At 41.0% G+C, this 18276-nt stretch overlaps 1 non-coding gene across 1 annotated transcript; it reads left to right on the forward strand.

The window, feature by feature from the left end:
- Nucleotides 1–3933: 3933 nt before the first annotated feature.
- Nucleotides 3934–4056, forward strand: LOC132540655 (U6atac minor spliceosomal RNA). Its single transcript, XR_009551842.1, has one exon. It is a non-coding gene; the product is annotated as a U6atac minor spliceosomal RNA (small nuclear RNA).
- The last annotated feature ends 14220 nt before the right edge of the window (nucleotides 4057–18276 follow it).

An 18276-nucleotide genomic window follows, 5' to 3' on the forward strand; every position in this document is an offset into this window, starting at 1 on the left:
GTGAGTTGCTAAACAAGTCCCCCTTATAGTCTGTCGGTTCTGAGGCAGTTTTGACCATGTTCTCATCAGGAGAACAACGTAGAGAGGCTCCCACTATCAGTCCCACTGCTAGGCCACTGAAGTGTTGCTCTTCTCCTGAGTTTCCTGGTCAGTTCTCTGTTCCCAGATATCAGCACAGGGATTCCTCCCTGCTGCTCCAGCCTCTGAGGGTAGTAGCAATGGAGACTCACAGTTGTGTTTGGTGAATCTTAGTAGAGTCCTCTCCTCCCTTCAGCAGTCATTTTATTGGTCAAACAGACTGGAGTTGGTGCTTCAACTGGCAAACTACCGGACTGCTACCAGCCACTCAATGTCTCCTTAGGTTCCTCTCTGTCCACAAGCTACACATGTTTGCACTCACCAGTGATTTGGTGGGTTCCCAAAGTCATGCCTGTCCTGCCTTTTAGCAGTCATATGTGATATGGTTTGATATTCCTAAATACCAAAAGGGAGAGGAAAGGAGAGAAACACAGCTGCTGCTGCTCCGTAACCTAGCCTCCTTAATTTTTCCTTCTTAAACTACTGCACTCCAAGGGCTCAGCAGTGGCTCACCCAATTGAGGGCACATGTTATATTGTACAAGGACCAGGTTCAAGCCCCCAGTCCCCATCTGCAGGGGTAAAGCTTCACAAGCAGTGAAGTGCTGCAGATGTCTCTCTTTATCTCTCCTTCTTTATTTCCCCTGCCCTCTCAATTTCTCTATTCAAGAAACAAACAAACAATGAGCAAACAAATGAAACAACTGTGTGCCAGTGGTAGTCTCTTATTGAGGGAGTGGTGGGCATATAATTTTCTTAATTTGGCTTAGTGAGTCTGAAAGCTAAAGTAATTGTCTTCAGGTTGGAAAACTTATGGGGGACTTGGGGAACAACTTAATAAAAATGAAACATGTTTGTAACATATAAACATAAAACATAGAAACATGTTTACAAAATTAAACATGGCAATATCTTAGTGTGTATTCATAGTTCATTATAATGAAGCCTCATGAGGATATTGGAATGTAGATCTTAGCATGGGTAAACTGATATACAGAGATTAACTATTGGGTCTAGGCTTACACTAAGTCAATAAATGGCTTTGCTAGATTTGGATCTGTGTTTCCTTTTCTCTCCACAGCTCGTCATATTTCCTCTGTGTTCAGTTGTAGTGGTCATCTCCTGTATTATTACTGTTTTGTCACTGTTTGCAAATCACTAAGGTGCCCATCTACTGACATAATGGATGGGGGGTGAGGAGACCTGGTGGCCTTCCCACTGAGCTTTTCCATTGTTAGTTTCCCAGTAATCTAGTAAGCTGTCCCTTAGTCCTTTTCCATTTTCAGTGATTTTAAGCAATTCGAAAGGTGAGTGGTTCAAGGCATTGCAAAGAGATGTTTGATTAGTCAAGTAAAGATGAAATTGGGAGTTCTTAGCTGAGACAGCCCTTTATTCCAATAGGTTACTGGGAGGGAAGTCACAGCTGAGTAAGAGTGGGGGGTGTGACTGTGACATCTGGCCGTGTGTGTGTGTGTGTGTGTGTGTGTTGGGGGGTTCTATGTGTGTGTGTGGGTGTGAGGGAGCAGCACATGTGTTGTCTATAGCAAAAAGCATTTGTCTGGGACTGGTATAGTTCTGTCTACCATTGAGCAGTTTGATTGTCTGCCCATCCATGTGTTCTTAGGTGCACATGTGGCTTCTCAGTGGGTGTGTCAGTCGTGTCTGGGTATGGGTTTCTCTGTGAGCATATGGGAGTGCTGAAGGAAGAGCTAACTTCTAAACAGATTTTCCAGACATCCACCCAGGGCCCAAGACTAAGAGTGAAAATGATGTCAGAAGCATAAATAAAACCATTATTAATATCCTAACTAGGAAACACAGAAAAGCTAGAGATGAAATAATAATCCAGTCTGTTCCTTCTTCCCCTTCTCTTTCCAGTCTTAATATCTTAATAAAGTTCTTTTTCATTTCTACCTCATCCCTTATCTATCCAGGTGAGTTATTTTTCACTCTGTACTATAACTGAATGCATGTTTCCCTCTCTCTCTCTCTCTCTCTCTTTCTCTGTGTGTGTGTGTGTGTGTGTTTCCTCTAGAAAGGAGGGGAGTACACTGGGACCAGAAGGTAGGCCAGGTCTAGACAGTGGACACAGGGAACTAACGCCTTCCCAGTCACAAGAATAATCATCATGGTTATATCCAGGCAATGTGTTACAAGATATTCGTGACCCTTCCTCAAGTAATAGGCTAAGTCCCTAGAAGAGATAAGTCAAATGACTGCTGAGATTGTAGTAGAGTACAAATCAATCAATTAAAGCAGCTATAAGAATAGTGAAAATAAGTTTATATCAAAATAAAATTTGTAAAGTTTTAGAGTCAAAGATGAAAAAAAATAAAGAGAAACCTATGAAAATCACTTAATGCAAAGGTTCTCAATATTCAAATCAATCTCTACTCTGTGACAAACATTTTGACTGATTTCCACTTTGGTAGATGGCTGTGATAACAAAAAAATGAAACTTCTTTATTTTTACATTTCCATGCATGGCTTTTGGATAACTAGACAAGACAGATCTGAAAGAATCAACATGCTGAGAAATATTGGCAGACATACTCTTCTGTGAATGGTGGAAGCACATTCTTCCTACTAAGTTGGAAAATGAAGCAAAAAGTTTGTCACCTATGGAGAGTATCCTGGAAACAGTAAAGAAGTGTCTGAAGTGTTTGGGAACATACAAGACCCAGTTAAGGCCTCCTGGGTATAATTTCAAGCAAGCAGTTCTAGAATGTGATTTTCATTTAGTAATTGGAACACAATTGTGTTGTACCTGATATGGAAAAAGAGTTGAGTGCATAGAAGGGTGAATAGAAAAAGGAGCCACTACGTTAAAGATCCCGGTTTGAGCCCCGGCTCCCCTCTTGCAGGGGAGTCACTTCATAAGTGGTAAAACAGTTCTGCAGGTGTCTGTCTTTCTCTCCCCCTTTGTCTTCCCCTCTCTCCCCCTTTGTCTTCCCCTCCTCTCTACATTTCTCTCTGTCCTGTCCAACAATGACGACATCAATAACCACAACAATGTTAAACAACCAGGGCAACAAAAGGGAAAATAAAAATAAATAAATAAAGGAGGCACCACTGGACAGTTCAGAAACAGAGGATCAGAGCAAGGTGTTGTGGGGCAACAATTCTTCATTTATGGGTCTGCCTTTGATATGAATATAAAATTTAGCTCTAAACCACTTGTTTTTAAAATTATTTTTTAATATTTATTTATTCCCTTTTGTTGCCCTTGTTGTTTTATTGTTGTAGTTATTATCGATGTCATTGTAGTTGGATAGGATGGAAAGAAATGGAGGAGGGGTTAGACAAAGAGGGGAGAGAAAGATAGACACCTGCTGACCTGCTTCACTGCCTGTGAAGCAATTCTTCTGCAGATGGGGAGCCGGGGGTTCAAACCAGGATCCTTACTCCAGTCTTGAGCTTTGCACCACTTGTACTTAATTCATTGTGCTACTGCTCAACTCTCAACACTTGTTTTTTATTCCTCTGCTCACTAGGAGCTATTTTCAGATTGGACTTCTTTGTTAACAATCCCTGGATAGAGAAACATTATTTTATATCCTAGAAGGAAAAGCTTCCAAGATAAGCAGAAGAAAGGACAGCATAATCAGACTGATGAAATTCCACCTTTTGTGTTTGTTAAGTTTGAAACAGGTATCCCAAAACTGATGATAAAGAAGAGATCATGTTAAATTAAAGGACAAATCTAGAACTATCAGCTGTGAAGCCCATTTGTGGGCTGGATAAAGACTCTTCTCTGGGAAGGGCTCTGCTCTTAACTATACTGAATACTTAATATTGTAGTTCTAAACTTTTCTTCCATTCTTAGTTATTTTGAATAATCCAAAAGTTGAGTGTTGTGTTGTATGAAAGGAGAGAAGGTTAGCACTCCCCTTGACAAGGATGGAAGAGGCTTCGGCCTGCAACACACATACGGTTAAGGCATTGCCACCTACTTCGTGGCATCTAACCGCCGTTTTTCAGCTTCCCCAGAGACACACCCTACTAGGAAAAGAGAGAGGCAGACTGGGAGTATGGACTGACCAGTCAACGCCCATGTTCAGCAGGGAAGCAATTACAGAAGCCAGACCTTCTACCTTCTGCAACCCACAATGACCCTGGGTCCATGCTCCCAGAGGGATGGAGAATGGGAAAGCTATCAGGGGAGGGGGTGGGATATGGAGATTAGGTGGTGGGAATTGTGTGGAGTTGTACCCCTCCTACCCTATGGTTTTGTTAATTAATCCTTTCTTAAATTAAAAAAAAAAGAAAGGAAAAAAAAAGTTGAGTGCTCTTGGGATTGCATAGAAAGTAAAGATGAACTTTCTGGATTCTTAGTAGAAATAGCCCTGTGTTCAAGTGGGATTACTATGTACAAGGCATATGGTGAGGGATAAACTTTCTGTGCACATTCTCAACCTTTCTCCTTCTTTCACACTAAAAAGGATTCTAACATTTGGTCAAACACAGACTTTTGCTTTTATTCACTATTCAACCACAGTCTTGATTTACTTGGATAGTTTTAGGAATTTTGTGATGGGAGGGTTGAGAGGAAAAGATGGTGAATTTCTCATCATTCTGTGGTGAGAAATGTTTCTTTTTCATTTTCTTTTATCATTTTATGTCATATGCACTAACTAATGAATACAATGATAAAAAGAAAACAAATAGGAAATGCTAATATCTAATTTACTAATACACAGAATAAAAGCAATTATTGCTTAAACTCAGAGATGAGTTCTCAGATTCATATGCTAGCTACAGACAAGAACAGTAAAAATAAAAATGAGGGGCCAAGCAGTGGCACACCTGGTTAAGCACACACATTACAGTGTGCAAGGACCCGGGCTCAAGCCCCTGGTCCCCACCTGCAGGGGAAAAGCTTCACAAGTGGTGAAGCGGTCTGCAGGTGTCTCTCTATTTCTCTCCTGCACTATTCCCCATGCCTCACAATTTCTCTCTGTCTCTATTAAAAATAAAGATTTAAAGATTTATAATAAATAAATAAATAAATAAATAAATAACAAAAATGAGTGCCAACTGTAGGCAGCTATGGGTGACTTAATATACTTTCCATGCATGGAGATAATAATGGGAAGTCTCCTTTCAATTATAGGAAATTTAGATATGGTTAGTGTTAGTAATTCATTTGATCCTGAGATGGATTTTGACAAGAGAGAGAGAGAGAGAGAAACTAACTGCTTGGCAGTGGGCTCAATCACTGTACCCAACACTAGGAAGTTACACTCTTTGTTCATCTAAATGCAGGGCACTGCCTTGTGCAAAGACTTTGGAAACATCTCGGGAACAGATGTAATAAAGCAGTCTTTCTCTTTTTGAGCAAAAATGTGGTTACCGTAGGCCACCACAGTCAGGACTACAGGACAGTGTGTTGGCTAATGGAAACCAGATGCTCTGGTATAGGAAGCCATGGGTAAATATGAATTATTTTCAGCTGACTGACCTTCAATTATCTCCCGTAATGTTGAGTCCTGCTTCTCTGCCACAACTTTTCTTTCGGTACCTAGAGAAGAGAACAAAGGGTCTCACTTATGAAGTGATTTATGGAAGACACATACAAAGTCATCTATGGTATGTGAGAAGAGAAAAAGAGCTAGAAAACAAGAGACAGAGAGAGAGGATTGAGAATCAACTCAAGATAAAAAAAAATAAATAAAACACAGGAAATGCAATTATGTGGGTATTCCTGACCAACAGCCAGAAGTGCTGGGTTCCAGTTCTTATTTTAGTACTGACTCATAGTGATATGCTCCAACAACTCAAAATACATTTTTATTGTGGCCTCCATTTCTTAGTTTTATGATACCAAGATTCTCCTACCATAGCAAAGTGGGACCAGTCTCAATACAATGAGATTTTATGGTAAGATGATATGATCTCCTTCCTATTAGCTTTGTAATTCCAATGTTTTCTTTTTTCTCATGTACAGCCCAAGACCCATTGTTAACAATGTCTTCAAAATGGCAAGACTGAATAATTGTTTTTTCCCCTTCTAACTGTAATTGACTCTAATTTTACTTGCCTTTCCTTCTCATTTTTCCTTTAAAGACTTCATTTTGACAACTTGCATTCATGTTAAAAATCAAGGGGGTGGTGCCTGGTTGAGCCGCATGTTCCAATGTACAAGGGACCCAGGTTTGAACTCCTGGTCCCCAACTGCAGGGGGAAAGCTCTGTGAGTGGTGAAGCAGTGCTGCTGGTGTCTCCCTGTCTCTCTCTCTCCCTCTCTATCCCCCCCTTCCCTCTCTATTTCTGAGTTTCTTTATCCAATAAATAAATGAAGTTAATTTTTAAAAATCAAGGAGGGGATTCAGGCAGTAGTGCAGCAGGTTAAGTGCACACAGGTGGCGCAAAACGCAACGACCAGAGTAAGGATCCCGGTTCCAGTCCCCATCTCCCCACCTTCAGGGAAGTCGCTTCATAAGCGGTGAAGCAGGTCTGCAGGTGTCTATCTTTCTTTCTCCCTTTTTGTCTTCCCCTCCTCTCTCCATTTATCTCTGTCCTATCCAACAACAATAACATCAATAACAATAGTAACTACAACAATAAAACAAGGGCAACAAAAGGGAATAAATAAATAAATATTTTAAAAATTAAAAAATAAATCAAGGAGGTGGTGATCAGTGAAATAACTCACTTGGCTAGTGTGCTACTTTGTCACGTGTGGACCCAGATTTGAGTCCCATCCCTTAGTGCATTGAAGTAAGCTACTATACAATAGTCTCTTTCGCTTTCTCTCTCTCTCTCTGCCTTGCTGTGTTTATGTTTTTATCTAAAATGATAATGATGATGATGATAATTAGGGTCAGATAGTTAACACAGTAGTCATGAAAAAAAATTCATGTTTATGATTTCATCCTGAACTCCCTGGGCAAATGACCTCACCAATATGTCCCAGAACCTCACCTTCCCAAAGCCCTACCCTACTAGGGAAAGACAGAAACAGGCTGGGGGTATGGATCCACCTGCCAACACCTGCATCTAGTGGAGAAGCAATTACAGAAGCCAGACTTTCCACCTTCTGCACTCCATAAAGAATTTTGGTCCGTACTCTCAGAGGGGTAAATGTTAGGGAAATATGACTAAAAGGATGAGCTCCAACTTCATCAGGACCCAGAGAGAGAAGAGGGAAAAAAAAATAATATGTAGGACATTCAGAATTAGTAGGTGTGACTTAGAAAGGAAGAGAAGGCAGGACCACAGTGGAAAAAATTGGCTAATATATATAAATATAGATAGATAGTTCTAGCTATAGAAATAATAGTTAACCCGTATCTGTGATTTGGGGAGAGCTAATGCAATTTCCAGTGGAGGGAATGAGGACATAACTTCGGTGGTATGAAAGGTGTGGAATTATACCTCTGTTATCTTAGAATTTTGTAAATTAGTATTAAATTACTTAGTAAAAAAATAATAACTTTTCATGCCCAACTCCAAGATCCCAGATTCACTCCCTGGTACCAACATTAAGACAGAGCTGAACAATGTTCTGGGGGGGGGGAAGACAAGACAAAAATAATAAAATAAAATTTTAAATGTAAGGGGCTTGTGATAGTGGAGAGGCAGCAGTAGGAACCCCTAATAGTATGCAAACAGCAAAATAATACTTTAGGAAAGATTAGTACTTTTTTTTTTCACTGAGTTGTAATAAATATTTCCCAGATAAATTTCTCATTGATAAAAAGTTAAATTCATCTTGTTTCTTTTCTCCTAAATTCTGTCTCTATTTCTCTCCTTCTACCTAAAAATCATTTTTCTTTGTGATTTATTTCTCTTGATGAATCCATGCTTTTTCTAGACATCAAGTTTTGGTAGCACCTTCTCTTCTCCCTAAGTTTACTGACACTGGTACGCTAATGATCAAGACATCAGAGAAGCTTTATTTTTGGAATGCTGATTGAGGCCTAAGGCTAAAAGTGGTTCTGTGTCATGAGTAACAAAGACCAGATCCCACCCATGTTCACCTTCTCAACAAATACCTCTCCATCAATTTTCTCCTGTGCCTCCTAGATTATTTCAACCTGGATCTTTCTTAAAAATATACAAACATGCTACTATTTTTTCCATCTTAACCACCTGACCCTTCACAGACAAAACAAAACAAAACTATTTCCAACAAAAACAATTGTATTAGTTAGCTGGGGCTGCCATAACAATATGTCACAGATTGGGTGACTTAAACAACAGAAGTTTATCTTCATGGAGTACTGGAGTTGACAAATTAAATTTCTTGTGAGGTCTCTTTTCTTGACTTGCAGAAGGCTGCCCTTCCTCTCAACACTCACATGATTTCTCTCTGTGTGCATGCATCCCAAGTGCCTCTCTGCATGTCTTAATTTCCTTTTTTCCTCCTCATCATCAGGGCTTAATGGCTCTGAGCCAACATTTTTCAGATATAAAGAGACAAAGGGAGAGTGAAAAAAATATCACAGCAATAAAACTGTGCACTCTATTGGGTGGACATATCTGAGCTATGTCCAGATCTCAAGTTTTATATTTATCAGTATGCTAGACACTCAGATTTACATCTCTGGCCCTCTCCCTGAATTACAGATGCTTATGTATCATTTCAGTATGTACACAGTAATGCATAATTGGACTCTTCACCCAAACCTTTCTATTATCTTCTTTACCTCAGTGCTTGGCAGTGCTATCTACTTGTTGCTTTGACTGACAAAATTGAGTCATCTTTGGCACCTCTCTCCTTTCATTCAAATTTTATTCAAAATGAAATCTTGTTAGTGCTATTATCAAGATGTATTTAGAATCACACCACTTATCACTACCTCTAATCCAGGTCGAAATATATCTTTCACTCCCTTGAATTACTGTGCTTGTTCCACAGTGGTCTCCCTGGTTCCACTTTTGACTCCCTAAGGTCGGTCCTCAGCACAGCCATCAGTAGTACTTTTATAATGTAAGTTAGATAATGTCCATCTGAAGAATTCTCCACTGAGTTCACATGTTACTCATTGGAAACAATGTCTTTACAATGGTATAGTGACCCAATACCCGATAATCCCTCATAATATTTTGAGTCTTATCATTTAGTATCAACTCCCATCCTAACACACAGACACACACACAGACACACACAGACACACACACAGACACACACACACACACACACACACACACACACATACACACACACTTGCTGTTACAGTCACATTGAAATTTTTTTCTAGAACAAATCAAGACATTCCTGTCTCTAAAACTTTGAATTACAGGTCCATCTGGGGTGTTCTTCTCCCAGACACACACATGGAAAACTTACTCCTCCCCATCAAACTTCTGTGACAACTACATATTTGTTTATTTATTCACGGGGAGCGGGGAGAGAAAGAGGTGGAGAGAGCGAGAGATCACACTAGGTCATCACACAGTTGTAGAATATGGTGGTACTGGGAAGGGATGGGATATAGAATTCTGGTGGTGGGAATTGTGTGAAGTTGTACCCCTCTTATCCTATGGTTTAGTCAATGTTTCCTTTTTATAAATAAAAAAATTAAATAAAAAAAGAATATGGTGGTACCTGGGATCAAATCTATGCATACAAGTTCTGTACTCTACTGCTAAGATATCTTTCTGGTCCAATCCCTATGCTTTCATCCTTATTTGTTCTTGGAAATTTGGGCTTCTGAGTAAGAAGAGAGGTTTCAAATTGCCAGAAAGAGTGAATGAAATAGTGTTGTATGCTTTACATTGGGTAGTTCTCCCCCGCCAAGAGAATTGCATCAGTCCTGTTAATTTCGCGGCCCGCTTGGCCCCGCCCCTAGGAAACCCGCCAGAGTTCGAGAGTGAGAGAGTTGCAGAGTTGGAGGGTTCCTGAGTTCGAGAGTGCCAGAGTTTCAGAGGGTTCCCCAATACGAGAGTTCCAGAGTTCCAGAGTAAGAGAGAGTTCCTGAGTTCGAGAGTAAGAGAGAGAGTGCTTGTGCCACCGCAAAGAGACAGCCGAGTTCCGTTTGGTGATTAGTTTGTCTTAGTTTATGAATCGTGGTTCCTGAATAAAGAAATACAGCTTCCCTGCCCAGCCGTTGTCTCCGCGTCTCTGTTACCCGCCCATGAAGCTAGCCCGGCCAGCTGGAGCCTCCGAATTTTAACAACAAAATAGTAATAGGAACTCAGTTTGTGTTTGCTCAACAAAAAAAGTGACTATGAATATTTAATTACAATGCAAGGTCAAGTGTACAGTGGTCAGTGAGAGGTCGTATAAATAAGCGCTGGTGGAGTTTGTAGGAACCCTACTTTGGAATGGGCTACGGAGCTTATAGGGACTGGAAGGGATGCATTGGGTCGACCTTCTTGTGGTGCATCCCGTGAGTACCCATTCATTGGGGAAACTGACAATCCATCCTAGCCGACTGAATCCACATGGATCCCAGTCACTTTCAAAGCCAGCAACAAGCAGCTCCTGACAGCTTTCAACCTGACGCTGTTGACTGTCTACAGAAGAAGGGACTGGAACTGAATCCCCAAATTCAATCCAAATGAAACCACCCAGAATTTTACCGAGATTACATCTTGGTCTGATACTTTCAGAAAAACAGTGCTATATCAGCTTGTGTTGGAGTGTTCCAATGCACTCTTCAGAGTTAAAACTTGGATCACTGCCTGATCCAAGTTTTTGTGGCATTTTGACCCTCTGGGCAGAGATTACATTGCCATCCTATGAGCCTTCCCTTAATACTCTGCCAGGACAGACCTTGGAAAATTAATCCTGAATGAGTACTATAGGAAAGTGATATAGGTATGCTTATTAAAAGGCAGTGAAGTCTTGCTAACCCAAAGATGACTTAGACAGATTCTATTCTGTGACATCTATCATAAGCGTTGAGCTGCAGTCTAACAATTGAATATGTATTAGAAGCAATGATGAAAAATACAAGAAGACTTCAGCTTGATTTTCCAGATCTAAGGCTGCATTTTGAGCTGACACTTAGAAAAATGCTTTGACTTAAACAATGAGCCAAGTTGATTTGGAACTGTCACCACCAAGACAGAAAATGTCTGGAATACTTGCAGTGTCATTTCTGGGTAGTCTGTCTTTTATGACTTGTCATGCACTACTTAAGAAAGACAAGTGAATACTGTGTAGGATTGAGGACTACATGCAACCATCAGTGCTGTCATAGCAGGCAGAGACAAGACCACCAGGTAGAACAGAAGACCACCCAACAGAAAACATCAGCTTCCACTAGCAAGATCCCCAAGACTCTATGGTCTTGACATTTGTATTTCAGAATGTCGAGCCACCAAGCATGCTGTAGGATAATTACTGCTTTGTGATGATATTTAGCAACTCTCACAATGTGGACCACCAATTCTGGTTTGGGTTTCTTTTTATTAGCACCATCTGAGAATGTCTGTGGCAGAGACTTGGGTGAATTTCATCTGTCCTATAGCCAAAGGAATGAAATGAAGAGTAACTTAGTTTGTTAATATGGAAAAGTTCAGCAACACAAAACCCACGACATATGTCTGAAAGAGGCTTCATTGAGAGCTACTCTCCCCACCCCAAACAAAGCATACCAGAAAGTTTTACTACGACTACTACTTAAAGTACTTTTCACATGCAAATAGCCCTGTACTAATATCATAACTATAGAGTGGTATTTATTCAACATGTCTTTCTCATCAATACTTCTCAGACATATCCAGCTGTTGCCTGGGTTAAAAAAATTAAATTAAAAAACTCTGTTGAGAAGCCAATATACTGGGGCTGGGTGGTGACGTACCTGGTTAAGCCACACGTTACACTGATCAAGGACCCAGTCCCCACCTGCAAGGGGAAAGTTTTGTGAGTGGTGAAGCAGTGCTGCAAGTGTCTCTCTGTCTCTCTTCCTTTCTATCTTCCCCTCTCCTCTCAATTTCTGGTTGTCTCTATTCAATAATAAATAAAGGTAAAAAAAAAGTTTCCCACACAGATATGATGGGCCTAGACCTAACAGTTCCCTCTCTCCATTATCACTGGCTATTTCCAGCAGGAACAACACCATAAACCCTCTTGTGTACCTCTACAGGATCTTTCCCTCAATGTGAATCAACAATGGTAGGGACAGACCTATTCTCCGAAGGGAGGCTGGGCAACATACTCTACTACTTGAGGAAGATGGGTCCTGAAATTAGTGCTGCCTAGAATGTTCCTATTCATGACCACAGAATGTGGGCTCAGAGCTACAGGGATACAGAGGTTACATAGCCTCCTGTGCTAAATATGGGCCCCAGATAAAATTGATGTGGTTTACAATTAACAATATTTATATAATTTTCCCATATCTGGGAGTTATTCTCTTCCCCAATAAAGCTTTCTAGTCCTTTTTCCAACTCTGACACCAACTCCCCAGACAATACCTTTTGTCCACCTGTATGTTAGCTCTCAGGCTCAGGCAAAAATTAGTAAAGTCATGGACCCCTTAAAATATACCTAAAATAGACCTACTAGCTTTTTTCAAAATGAAGACCCCCAAATCTCATGTGCTATATTCTTGCCTTTAGGTTCCTGATTATTTAACAACTTGTTCTGCTTTATATCTTAATGCTTTTTCAGCCACCAAGTAGCAGATGCTACCATGACTTCCTTGGGAAGATGACTACCAATGTATCTTGGAGCCCTTCCTCACTAAGTAAAGAGACAGGCTGGGAGTATGGATCAACCTGCTAATGTCCATGTTCAGTGGGGAAGCAATTACAGAAATCAGACCTTCCACTTTCTGCATCCCATAATGACCCTGGGTCCATACTCCCAGAGGGATAAAGAATAGGAAAGCTATCAAGGGAGGAGATGAGATATGGAACTCTGGTGGTGGGAATTGTGTGGAACTACACCCCTTTTATCCTATGATCTTGCCAATATTTCCATTTCATAAATAAATTTAAAAAAGAAAAATTAAAAATCATTTGAACCAAACTTAAAAAAAGAGAAGTCAATGTACTTATTCAAGTAGGTCTTTTTATTTTAGTTTTATAAAGTAAAAATATGTTCACTCTCTCCTTTGCTCCTGTTCTCTCAGACTACTCATGTACATTACTTCATCTTATTTCACCTCTTAAACTGAGAGCTTGGGAAAAAATTAAATCTAAATTCCCCAATATTAATTTTTGGCAGGCTCAATTATTCCTGGATGACCTTTTATTTTTAATAGGTTTTTTTTGATACTTTCTGCTCATGCATTCTTGTTCTTTCACTTAGCATTTTCTTAAAGCTTGATTACAGATTTCTTTAGATGTCTACAACCAGCTCATCTAAGGTACTCTTTATAATTTCAATGCTATTTTAATTCAAACTTTTCCAAGGAAGTTTCCAATTTGATAGCTTGGAGTTCAGTAAAATGAATAATCCTTGAAGAAACAATGCAGCATCTTAGTTTCTTATTGGAGATTGATTTAAGATGTGACTGCTATTGCTCTCTATAAAATCCACTCTGAGCAAGGGCAACAAAAGGGAATAAATAAACAAATATAAAAAAAATTTTAAAATCCACTCTGTGGAAATAAAGATGTGTGATTCATATATATATTTCAGGTACACAATCTTGGAAAGAGAAAGGTTAAATTTTATAGCTAATGCAAAAAATAAACCTCTTGATTTAAAATCTCTAACAAATAAAAACTGAAGCAAATCAACAGAGTTGTATCAGTGGTAGAATATGGGCTTTTCATAGACTGAGTCTTTTTAATACATAGGCTGAGTCTTAGATATGTTGACTCTCTTAAAGTTTAGTCTAGGACTCCATAACACCCAACCAAAAAGAGGTGTGTACTCCTATGTTCATAGCAGCACAATTCATAATAGCTAAAACCTGGAAGCAACCCAGGTGCCCAACAACAGATGAGTGGCTGAGAAAGCTGTGGTATATATATACAATGGAATAGTATGCAGCTATCAAGAACAATGAACCCACCTTCTCTGACCCATCTTGGACAGAGCTAGAAGGAATTATGTTAAGTGAGCTAAGTCAGAAAGATAAAGATGAGTATGGGATGATCCCACTCATCAGTAGAAGTTGAGTAAGAAGAACAGAAAAGGAACCTAAAAGCAGGATCTGACTAAATTGAAAGTAGGGCAGCAAAGTAAAAACCCTGTGGTGAGAGGTAGACATGTGGCTTCCTCCGCCGGTGGGGGGTGGGGGTGGGTGGGTGGGATGGGACACAGTCTTTTGGTGGTGGGAATGGTGTTTATGTAAACTCCTAGTAAAGTGTAGTCATATAAATCACTAGTTAATTAATATGAGAGGGGGAAAATTAATTGTATGTCTCAAAGTTTTTAAAACACAGCGTGAGTCTTTTTAATATATAGGCTGTGCATTTGATATGCGGACTCTCTCAAAAGCCTAGACCAAGCAGATCAGAAGCAACCAGTGGCACAGCTATATACAAGATACTGGGTACTATACAGCAAACCCTAACAAAAGGACTTTTCAAAGTTAACCCAATTACCAAATAATGTGATGATAACAATAACTATCCATTGTCTTTTTGAACCCTAAGACAGCAGGAACCTCACATCTCCACTATACAGCCTATACTTCCCCCAGTCCTGGAACCTTAGGATAGGGCCCAACTTCCCGCATGCCTCTCCCAATTCATATCAAATAATATTGCGATCGGCCTAATCAACGCAACGATTGCCACCTCAACATGCTTCAGCTCAGACTGTGTCCAGAGACTTCAGGTATGGAATGACAACCCTTCAGCTTCATTACTTGGGTGAGACCTTTCCTTTCATAGTATTCTCTAATTTCATCCCAGGTGGTTCACTTCCTAACAAAGTCCCAAAACCTAGATATAGACCAGGTTCTGTGTGTTGTTAAAATTCTTGCCAGCCGGGCTGGCTTCACGGGTGGGTAACAGAGACGCGGAGACAACGGCTGGGCAGGGAAGCTGTATTTCTTTATTCAGGAACAACGATTCATAAACTAAGACAAACTAATCACCAAACAGAACTCTGCTGTCTCTTTGCGGCGGCGCAAGCACACTCTCTCTTACTCTCGAACAAAGGAACTCTCCAACTCTGGAACTCTGGAACTCTCGTACTGGGGAACCCTCTGAAAACTCTGGCACTCTCGAACTCAGGAACCCTCTCCCGGGGTCCCTTGGGGCGGGGCCAAGCGGCCCGCGAAATTAACTGGACTGATCCAATTCTCTTGGCTGGGGAGGGCTAGAACAAACCAATGTAAAGCATACGACATCTGTGAGAGAGAGCATATGTTCACATGTATCCATAAACTAGTGCAAAATATATACCTGAAAGCAGAAGTACACTAGAGTTGCAGTGAGTACCCCCCCAACACTTCCTCTCCACTATTCCAACCTTTGCATCCATGATTGCTCAACAATTTTTTTGGCTTTGTATGTTAACTCTCTTTTCAGTCACCAGGTTCCAGATGCCATCAGGATGCCTGCCAGGCTTCCCTGGACTGAAGACCCCACCAATGTGTCCTGGAGCTCCACTTCCCCAGAGACCCACCCTACTAGGGAAAGAGAGAGGCAGACTGGGAGTATGGACCGACCAGTCAATGTCCATGTTCAGCGGAGAAGCAATTACAGAAGCCAGACCTTCCACCTTCTGCAACCCACAATGACCTTGGGTCCATGCTCCCAGAGGGATAGAGAATGGGAAAGCTATCAGGGGAGGGGATGGGATATGGAGATTGGGTGGTGGCAATTGTGTGGAGTTGTACCCCTCCTATCCTATGGTTTTGTTAATGTCTCCTTTCTTAAATAAAAAATAAATTAAAAAAAAGTTTAGTCTAGGGAGAACAAAAGCAACTGGTGGCATAGCTATATGGAAATGATGTCAAAGGACATAAAGCATGGTGATGGTGTGTATGATACAGCAAATCCTAACAAGGGGATTTTTCAAAGTTAACCCAATTGCAAAACAATGTGATTATTGAAATAACTATCTATTGTCTTCTTGGACCCTAAGACAACAGGAATCTCCTGCCTCCTCTATAGAGCCTATGTTTCTCCCAATCCTGGAACCTCTGGGGTGGGGCTCACTTCCCTGCATGCTTCTCTTAAGTCATACCAAATTATACTGCATCTGCTGATTTCAGCCTAATCAATGCAACAAGTACCATCTCAGCATGCTTCACCTCAGACTGTGTCCAGAGATATCAGGCATGGAATGCCAACCCTTCACCCTCATCACTTGGTGAGACCTTTCCTTTCATGATATTCTTTAATTCCATTACAGGAGGTTCACTTCCTAACAGGTTCCCAAGGCCTAGATATAGGCCAGGTCCCGTTAGATAGGGCATATGTTAGCATGTATCCATACATTAGGGCAAAATATATACCTGAAAGCAAAAGTGCACAATAGTCTGTAGCAAGTCAGTATCAAGTTCATAATGAAATAGTATCTAATTAGACTTAGATAACCTCCTCACCTACTTCCTATTACAGTTCTCTCACTCACTCCAGAGCTAACCTTAGCAAAGCAAGGACTGCAAAAGCTGAATAAGGGCAAGAGACTGGCATACTTTAACGATGACTCTGTAGTCACTAGCAGGCCATTCCACCAGCTAGGGCCCTAATCGGGGTACCCTGAGATTCCCAAATAGACTTGATGGGTCTAGAACTCAAATAAATCCCTCTCTCCATTGTTACCAGTCATTTCTATCAGGAACAACAAAATAGGCCTCTTTGTGGGGCCCCATAGGACCTTGCCCTCAACTTGGATCAATAATGGTAGAGAATGATCCATTCTCTGAAGGGAGGATGGACAACATACTGTATGCTATACCTGAGGAAGATGGGTTCATATTGGGGCAGCATGGAATGTTCCTACTCATGACCACAGAATGTGAGCTCAGATCTAGAGGGATGCAGAGGTCACACAGGCTCCTAAGCTAATTATGGGCCCCAGACCACATCAAAGTGATGGGGTTTACAGTCAACAATATTTATACCCCTTTCCCATATTAGGGAGCTATTCTCTTCCCTGATCCAGCTTTCTTTTTTTTTTTTTTTAATTTATTTTTTATTTAAGAAAGGAGACATTAACAAAACCATAGGATAGGAGGGGTACAACTCCACACAATTGCCACCACCCAATCTCCATATCCCATCCCCTCCCCTGATAGCTTTCCCATTCTCTATCCCTCTGGGAGCATGGACCCAAGGTCATTGTGGGTTGCAGAAGGTGGAAGGTCTGGCTTCTGTAATTGCTTCTCCGCTGAACATGGACACTGACTGGTCGGTCCATACTCCCAGTCTGCCTCTCTCTTTCCCTAGTAGGGTGGGTCTCTGGGGAAGTGGAACTCCAGGACACATTGGTGGGGTCTTCAGTCCAGGGAAGCCTGGCAGGCATCATGCTGGCATCTGGAACCTGGTGGCTGAAAAGAGAGTTAACATACAAAGCCAAAAAAATTGTTGAGCAATCATGGATGCAAAGGTTGGAATAGTGGAGAGGAAGTGTTGGGGGGGGGGTACTCACTGCAACTCTAGTGTACTTCTGCTTTCAGGTATATATTTTGCACTAGTTTATGGATACGTGTGAACATATGCTCTCTCTCACAGAATCTGGTCTATATCTAGGTTTTGGGACTTTGTTAGGAAGTGAACCACCTGGGATGGAATTAGAGCATACTATGAAAAGAAAGGTCTCATCCGAGTAATGAAGCTGACGAGTTGTCATTCCACACCTGAAGTCTCTGGACACAGTCTGAGCTGAAGCGTGTTGAGGTGGCAATCGTTGCGTTGATTAGGTTGTGATTGTCAGATGCAATATTATTTGATATGAATTGGGAGAGGCATGCGGGAAGTTCAGCCCTATCCTTAGGTTCCAGGACTGGGGATCCAGCTTTCTTGTCCCTTTCCCAGCCATGACATCATTTCCCCAGACAATAACTTGGATCCACCTGCATATCAAATTTCAGACTTACGCAAAAACAAGACAAAACAAACAAACAAAAAAACAAAAACACTAGTATAGCTACAGCCCTTTGAAATATAACTAAAATATGACTACTAGCTATCGACAAAATGGAGGACCCCACAATACTTCATCTGCACTATTCCAGCCCTTAGGTCCATGATTGTTCAACAGTTTGTTTGGCTTTGTATGTTAACTCTCTCTTCAGCCACCAGGTTCCAAATGCTAGCATGACACCATCCAGATTTCCCTGGACAGACAAACCCACCAATGTGCCTTGGAGCTTCGCTTCCCCAGAGCC

Source organism: Erinaceus europaeus, chromosome 9, assembly GCF_950295315.1.
Source record: "Erinaceus europaeus chromosome 9, mEriEur2.1, whole genome shotgun sequence".
NCBI lineage: Eukaryota > Metazoa > Chordata > Mammalia > Eulipotyphla > Erinaceidae > Erinaceus > Erinaceus europaeus.